We start from the raw sequence: 9,295 nt of genomic DNA on the forward strand, positions 1-9,295 counted from the left end.
GCGGGAAACCAGGGCATCTCAGATATTCATAGGCGCTTGCAGAATTTCTACGGTGATCTGGCAGTAGACAAAAGCACGGTGAGTCGTTGGGCAAAGCGTGTGTCATCATCGCCGCAAGGTCAAGCAAGACTGTCTGATTTCCCGCGTGCGGGCCGGCCGTGCACAGCTGTGACTCCTGCAATGGCGGAGCGTGCGAACACACTCGTTCGAGATGATCGACGGATCACCATCAAACAACTCAGTGCTCAACTTGACATCTCTGTTGGTAGTGCTGTCACAATTGTTCACCAGTTGGGATATTCAAAGGTTTGTTCCCGCTGGGTCCCTCGTTGTCCAACCGAACACCATAAAGAGCAAAGGAGAACCATCTGTGCGGAATTGCTTGCTCGCCATGTGGCTGAGGGTGACAATTTCTTGTCAAAGATTGTTACAGGCGATGAAACATGGGTTCATCACTTCGAACCTGAAACAAAACGGCGATCAATGGAGTGGCGCCACACCCACTCCCCTACCAAGAAAAAGTTTAAAGCCATACCCTCAGCCGGTAAAGTCATGGTTACAGTCTTCTGGGACGCTGAAGGGGTTATTCTGTTCGATGTCCTTCCCCATGATCAAACGATCAACTCTGAAGTTTATTGTGCTACTCTTCAGAAATTGAAGAAACGACTTCAGCGTGTTCGTAGGCACAAAAATCTGAACGAACTTCTCCTTCTTCATGACAACGCAAGACCTCACACAAGTCTTCGCACCCGAGAGGAGCTCACAAAACTTCAGTGGACCGTTCTTCCTTATGCACCCTACAGCCCCGATCTCGCACTGTCGGATATCCATATGTTTGGCCCAATGAAGGACGCAATCCGTGGGAGGCACTACGCGGATGATGAAGAAGTTATTGATGCAGTACGACGTTGGCTCCGACATCGACCAGTGGAATGGTACCGTGCAGGCATACAGGCCCTCATTTCAAGGTGGCGTAAGGCCGTAGCATTGAATGGAGATTACGTTGAAAAATAGTGTTGTGTAGCTAAAAGATTGGGGAATAACCTGGTGTATTTCAATGCTGAATAAAACAACCCCTGTTTCAGAAAAAAAATGTGTTGCATTACTTATTGAACTGCCCTCGTATTAAGCCCCAGGAAGTATATGCCGTCACTGAGTCTCTCCGGGTGTACTAATTTTTGTGGCAGCATATTTTTTATTTGTTGTTATTATCATTATTTTTATTTAAATATTTATTCCTGCTTCATAGCCACCGCACAAGTCTCCATCATCAGCAGACGAATGTGCATCCCTAGTATTTTTAATTTCCATGCAGAATGTACATGTGTGTTATAGGTTATTTCAGTTTACGTCATTTGGATTAAACTATAAATGTGATTCCTGCAGATTTCATGTTTCCCATCATTTTAACTCCAGTCATACAGTCTAAGGCTGCAGTGCTGTCACAATAGCATCCTGGCTTTGGGAATGGGAACTTGGACAGGATATTTCACAATTCACGTTACAGACTTCTAGAGGTTGTAGAGGGAGTTTAGCACCTCAAGTTTTACATAGGAACAAATGCCCGGAAATATCATCCAACGATACTTCAGGGCGTCAATGTTACAGGTGCCGCCGGGTGTAAATATACAGGGCGGTGATGCTACAAGCTTTCAAGGATAATGTAGTCTGATAAAATGTAGACGGATTAATGTATCAATTCGAGTCCCTGATATGTAAATGAATGAGTTAAAGTTACAAGCGAAAATCATTGTGATACCTCTGACAGTGGAGTATACACACATCAAAAAAAATTTTGCATCATCCCTGTTCCCAGAACTCCTGAAGACAGACGTGGACTGTGGATATTGTATCACAGACACAGTCCCTTTGACTGTTTCGAGATGTCACTAAACCCGCCCAAAGATGTGAACAACCATGCATGAGCAGTGCCTATTACACGGAGGAGTTCCAGTCATTCCACAGAGAAGGAGGTACATGGCTCGTGTTGTCTGTAGTTCAAAAATGCCTACACGGTCAATACGGCGGTTCGATCGCGTCTGCATCGTTACTTTGTGCCGGCCGAGCGGTTCGAGGCGCTTCAGTCTGGAACCGCGCGACCGCTACGGTCGCAGGTTCGAATACTGCCTCGGGCATGGATGTTTGTGATGTCCTTAGGTTAGATACGTTTAAGTAGTTCTAAGTTCTAGGGGACTGATGGCCTCTGATGTTAAGTCCCATAGTGCTCAGAGCTATTTGAACCATTTTTTTGTTACTTTGTGCCAGGGAGGCCTCTCAACTAGGGGAGTGTCCAGGCGTCTCGGAGTGAACCAAAGCGATGTTGTTCGGACATGGAGGAGATACAGAGAGACAGGAACTGACGATGACATGCCTCGCTCAGACCGCCCAATTGCTGCTACTGCACTGGATGACAGCTAACTACAGATTATCGCTCGGAGGGACAATGACAGCAGCGCCACCATGTTGAATAATGCTTTTCGTGCAGCCACATGACGTCGTGTTACAACTCAACTGGTGTGCAATAGGCTGCATTACGCGCCACTTCACTCCCGACGTCCATGGCGAGGTCCATCTTTGCAACCACGACATCATGCAGCGCGGTACAGATGGGCCCAACAACACGCCGAATGGACCGCTCAGGATTGGCATCACATTCTCTTCACCGATGAGTGTCGCATATGCCTTCAACCAGACAATCATCTGAGACGTGTTTGGAGGCAAACCCAGTCAGGCTGAACGCCTTAGACACACTGTCCAGCTAATGCAGCAAGGTGGAGGTTTCCTGCTGTTTTGGGGTGGCATTATGAGGGCCGACGTACGCCGCTGGTGGCCATGAAAGGCGCCGTAACGGCTGTACGATACTTGAATCCATCCTCCGACCGATAGTGCAACCATATCGGCAGCACATTGGCGAGACATTCGTCTTCATGGACGACAATTCGCGCCCAAATCGTGCACATCTTGTGAATGGTTTCCTTCAGGATAACGACATCACTCGACTAGAGTGGCCAGCATGTTCTCCAGACATTAACCCTATCGAACACGCCTGGGATAGATTGAAAAGGGCTGTATGTGGACGATGTGGCCCACCAACCACTCTCAGGAATCTACGCCGAATCGCCGTTGAGGAATGATACAATCTGGACCAACAGAGGCTTGATGAACTAGTGGATTGTATGTCATGATGAATACAGGCCATCGTCAATGCAAGAGGAAGTGCTGCTGGGCATTAGAGGTACCGTTGTGTACAGCAATCTGGTCTACCACCTCTAAAAGTCTCACTGTATGCTGGTACAACATGCAATGTATGGTTTTCATTACCAATAAAAAGGGCGGAAATGATGTTTGTGTTGATCTCTATTCCAATTTTCTGTAAGGCTTCCAGAATGCTCGGAACCGAGGTGATGCAAAACTTCTTTTATGTGTGTCTGTACTGGTACTGTTGTTGCTAAGAATATGGGGTATGCAACCTTCAGAAGTGGTATTATGGACCAAGACAATAAAGAGTGTTCAGTAAATATTAGTTCTAAAATGCATACATGAGGAGCTATAGGCACTTGTTAATCTTTGCTAGTCTGAAACACATCTCCTCTATCGAGCAAGTGTTCATAACCCTTAAGGTATTCGTTTTAGAGTCCTTGTTTAATAGATATTTTTTCCTGTATTGGTCCGTATTACCACCTCTGAAATTTGACTACTCTGCAGTCTTAGCAAAAACAGTACTGGAACAAGTATTCCACTGTCAGAGGCTTATAACATTCGATTCGTTCGTTTGTGGTAATGGAACCCTTACCTCAAACTATACATTTATCCTTCTCCGTCATCCATAAAGTCTGTAACATCATCATGGAATCAGCATGTATATAGATACATTTACAGGCCATGGCGCCTGTAACTTTGACACTCTGTAGCAGGGTTGGATGACCTTTCCGGACCTGGGTTCCTATGTAAAACTTGATCTATGAAGTCCCCTCTACAACCTCTAGAATTGTGTAACATGAATTGTGAAACCCCTTGCATAGTGCATTTCCTATCTGATTATCTAGTCGGTAGTATGTATGTTTCTCTCTTAACAGAGCCTTCACCAGTGCATGGTGGTACGACTCAAGGGAGATTTGTCTCTTAGCGGGTGCATTGTAGGTGGGGTGGTGGCAGACTTCTCCACTGTCAGGTGATCATGAACTTTACAGCTGCGGAACAGACAGTTCTTCCTGGGAAGGTCTTTGTTTTGAAGACGTGTTCCTACTAGACAGCATATGGTTTGGACTTTAATTTGGTGGAATAAATGTATCTGGAAGTTTTTGTCCCTCCCTGTTTTTATTTAAAATATGCACGGGGAGAGATCCAAACTTAGTGTTAAGGGAAGTCATGACCAGTCACTTGCAAGTGAGCAGTAGCTTATTGTAGGATCGAGCCAGTGTTCGGTCGCTATATTCGACCAAACCACTGGAGAACTCTGACCTCTTTGGTGAAAATTGTATCTAAGGTACACTGGTATGCCATCCTTCCAAAGACATATTACGGCACACTCGTCACGTGAAGGTAACAATAGTTGTGAATGGTCTCTCGGTCAGTCAACTGTCCTTATGTCGTGACTTGTATGTTGTTGTTGTTGTGGTCTTCAGTCCTGTCACTGGTTTGATGCAGCTCTCCATGCTACTCTATCCTGTACAAGGTGCTTCATCTCCCGGTATGTAGTGCAGCCTGCATCCTTCTGAATCTGCTTAGTGTATTCATCTCTTGGTCTCCCTCTACGATTTTTACCCTCCACGCTGCCCTCCAATGCTAAATTGGTGATCCCTTGATGCCTCAGAACATGCCCTACCAACTGATCCCTTCTTCTAGTCAAGTTGTGCCACAAACTCCTCTTCTCCGCAATTCTATTCAATATCTCCTCATTAGTTATGTGATCTACCCCCCTAATCTTCAGCATTCTTCTGTAGCACCACATTTCGAAAGCTTTATCATCCATGTTTCAGTTCCATACATGGCTACACTCCATACAAATACTTGTATACATTAGCCTAGGTGATTATCTCGACTATGATCATTCATCAGTTCAAATGGATCTGAACCATTTCCTGTCTTCCTAAATTCATGGTCCTCTAGTACTCTTATGTTTTACATTTTCATTTGCAGATGCTAAAAGCAAGTAGAGGAAGTCTGAGCCAGTGTGCTGGAATTCCACACTGTTACAAAAATAGGCCGGCGGGAGTGGCCGTGCGGTTCTAGGCGCTACAGTCTGGAACCGGGCGACCGCTACGGTTTTTTTGTTACAAATTTTTTTTGTATTTTTTTGTTACAAAAATAGCCCAACCAGTCTGAGCTGTATTGTGACATCATAGAGCCAGGATCAGTATTCCAAAATGCCCCAGTACCTCAAGTCTGGACCAGTATGCTGGAATTCTACACTGTTATAAATAGCCTGACAGGTCTGGGTTGAATTGTGAAGTCATAGAGCTGTGCCCCGGTCGCCATGTTCGATAGCCATCTGGTAGTGCAGGTCAGCCACATTGGATTCCGACATCTCAGTTAGGCTAGTGTTCGTATTCCAAGTCTCGGATTCTGACGTCAAGGAGCCAGGGTCAATATTCCAGCATGACAATACAATCTAACAATACCACCACTTGGAAAGTAGGTTAGAAATTAGATTAATAGTGTTGCTCACGCAGCATATGTTCGCTTTATCGGGCAACAACAAAGTTATTGACTGTGGATGGTATCGTCAGAATGGAAATAATGAAGTCACTGTAAAAAAGTCATTAATTTTGGCACTTATCTTGAATGGATTCCCACATAGATTTCGTCGAAGTTGTAATGGCTCATCTTGTTGATTCTAGGGTAATTCCACTTTGACTGCTAGAAGGTCCAGATCTGTATTTTAGCAATATTTGAAGGCCTAACAGACGCGTTTTTCAGTAAATTCTTAATGATCAAACAATCCCAGATCAGAACAATGGTATGGTAGAAATAATTTTCGACTTGCTGTTCACGATCTACATTTTTATTAAACTTCTTGTAAATTCACATATACTTCTTCTTAATTGTCATATCATCAAGAAAACAGTTTTGTATCAATCTTCAGATATTTAATTTGCACTTTAACCAAACACAAGACTTGACTGCTCTTTTACGCCGCGCGCAACTAGCCGAGCGGTCTAGGCGCTGCAGTCATGGACAGTGCGGCTGATCTCGGCGGAGGTTCGAGTCCTCCCTCGGGCATGGGTGTGTGTGTTTGTCCTTAGGGTGATTTAGGTTAAGTAGTGAGTAAGCTTAGGGACTGATGACCTTAGTAGTTAAGTCCCATAAGATTTCACACACATTTTTTTTGTGCTTTTACAAAGCGAAATAACAATTTAACTTCTGCAAAGTGAAACGAAGACTGCTCTGTGCGCATTCTCACCAAAACGGTTACAAGTAATCAAAGATTATGACAGTCTCACAGAAATGAATACACACAAGAACCACATCACTGTAATATATCGATACATCGGAGTACCTATACATTAATAAAACCAAATGTGAATATTGTCACAAAAATATGTCGCGGAAAAGTAGTACGATATTACTGGTATCGAGAACTGGCGTGGAGTGCCGTAATGGTCACGTAAATAAAGAACCATTACAACACCATCTTGCATTTTCCACCTCTTTATGCTTAGGACAACAGCTTACTTTCATAGGAAGCACACTAGCGCAATTGGGCTATTTTTTTGAATTTCCCAGCAAAATTTTGAATTTCCTGCTATTTTATTCGTAGGGCAACTGGCATTTATCAGAGGGGGCAGGGTACGGGGTGGGAAAATCCCATGATTCACCGATTACACCGGGTGGTCAAAAAGTCAGCATAAATTTGAATACTTAATAAACCACGAAATAATGTAGATAGAGAGGTACAAATTGACACACATGCTTGGAATGACATGGGGTTTTATTAGAACAAAAAAAAAACAAAGTTCACAAAATGTCCTACAGATGGCGCTGGACAGCAAAACGTCAGTGACTGCGCATGATAATCGTGTATAAAAGGAGCTGTAATGAGAGAGAGAGAATTGCCGATGACACCGCCTTCCTTGCCCTTGCCCCCACCCTACAGCGCTCCCAACACCTTCTCCAATACCATCTTGACTGGTTCACCACTTGGTGCAACCAGTGGTTGCTCAAGGTCAATCCCTCCAAAACCCAGGGGATCATTGTAGGCAAAACCACCCCTTCCTTCCGCCTCCTTGATTTCTATCTCACCATCTATGGCCGTCCTATCGCCCTCACTCCCACCCTTAAGTACCTTGGCGTCACCCTCGACCGTCGCCTCTCCTGGACTCCCCAACTCCGGACAATCCAAGCCAAGGCACGCTCCCGACTCAGTCTCCTCAAGCTCCTCTCTGGCCCTACGTGGGGTCTGGACCCCTCCACCATCCTCCACACCTATAAATCCCTCATCCGCCTTATCCTTTGTTATGCCCATGCGGCTTGGATCTCCGCCCCCCCTACCTTTTACAAATCCCTCCAAATCCTTGAACGCCATGCTCTCCACCTCGCCTATCGCATCCGTCTCCCCTCCCCTACGTGGTTCCTGTACGATCTCATCCCCTTCCCCCACCTCCTCCTTTTCCTTGAAAGGATCCGGATCCTGTACACCTCCCGCAAACTCGATCCTCCTCATCCGCTTGTCTCACCCATCCTCTCCCACCCCCGCCCGCTGCCGCGCCTGTATTCCCACGTCCCACCCGGTCTCCATCTCTCCACCCTCCTCACCCTCTCCCAAGGTGGCTTCCGCCAGCTCCCCCTCCCTGATGATGTCCTCCTCCCCTCCATCTACCCCTCCTATCAACTTTGATCCTCCCCCCCCACATCCTGCGTCCTTTCCATTAGGCACCCTCCCTCCCTTCTCTTTCCTTTTTCCCCATCCCCTCCCTCCTTCCCTCTTCCCCCGGGCTTCCCCTCCCCCTTCCTCCCTCCCCCCTATCTCCCCTGCCCATGGCATCTGCTCTCCCCTCTCCTTCTCCCACCGCCCCTCCTCCTCTCTTGGCAGGTCCCCGGACTCGTACACGGATAGTGAACATTCGCGCGCTGGAGATCAACGCTTTGTGTTCTGTGTGTGCCATCGTTTTGTGCTTCAGTGATTCAGTGTCATTCGTTTTGTGCCCCTACGTTCACGTGTGACAATTTTCGTCTCTGTCTGTGTCGAAGTGTCTGAACAATTTTATCTTGGACTCTACGCCCGTGAACGGCACCTTGTATTTTAAACAGCGTTTTGTCTCCGTTTATATGTCCACCATATTTTTTCTTTAAATGTCTTCATTTGTATATTTGTGTTCTCTGCGGCTAAAGAGCAGCGTCGTCTGCTGCTGCATGGCCTGCCTGTAATACAGGTTTCAAAATGACAATAAACAAAAACAAAAACAAAAAAAAGAGAGAGAGAGAGAATCAGATGCGCCAGCAGTCGCAGCATGTTGACGTTACCTGAAAAGGCGCTTTTAGTGAAGCTGCATTATCAGAATGGGCAATGTGCTAGTTCAGCGTTACGATCCTATCGCCACAGGAAGGGGATTCGAACGGGTAAAGGTCCATTGACAAATGCAGCTGTGGCGAGAATGATTTCGAAGTTCGAAGCCACGGGTTGTTTAGACGTTAGACCCCGTAGTGGCCGACTGAGCACAAGGCGTAATGCTGCTGAGGCAGTTCAGGTAGAAATGGAGACTGTAGCGGGTTCGTCTATGCACGAGGAAATCAGCGCTCGTGCAGTCGCACGTCGCACCAGCATTGATTGGTTCAAATGGCTCTGAGCACTATGGGACTCAACTGCTGAGGTCATTAGTCCCCTAGAACTTAGAACTAGTTAAACCTAACTAACCTAAGGACATCACACACACCCATGCCCGAGGCAGGATTCGAACCTGCGACCGTAGCGGTCTCGCGGTTCCAGACTGCAGCGCCAGAACCGCGCGGCCACTTCGGCCGGCCGCACCAGTATTCCATACACTACTGTTTGGTTGGCACTGAGGCGTACCCTCCGATGCTATCCGTACAAAATCCATCGGCATCATGAACTGTTACCTGGCGATTTAGTGAAGCGGAGGGCATTTGCGGTGTGGGCGTTTCAAAAGATGGTGGAAGATGACGATTGGTTGAGTAACGTGTTGTGGACCAACGAGGCTCATTTCACGCTCCGAGGATCTGTCAACGCCCACAACTACAGAATTTGGGCTACCGAAAATCCTAGAACTGTCGTGGAAACTCCATTGCACGACGAGAAAGTCACGGTATGGGTTGGATTTACCACATCTACCGTTAT

The sequence above is a fragment of the Schistocerca americana genome, chromosome 3 (assembly GCF_021461395.2).
Source record: "Schistocerca americana isolate TAMUIC-IGC-003095 chromosome 3, iqSchAmer2.1, whole genome shotgun sequence".
In the NCBI taxonomy this organism is placed as follows: Eukaryota; Metazoa; Arthropoda; class Insecta; order Orthoptera; family Acrididae; genus Schistocerca; species Schistocerca americana.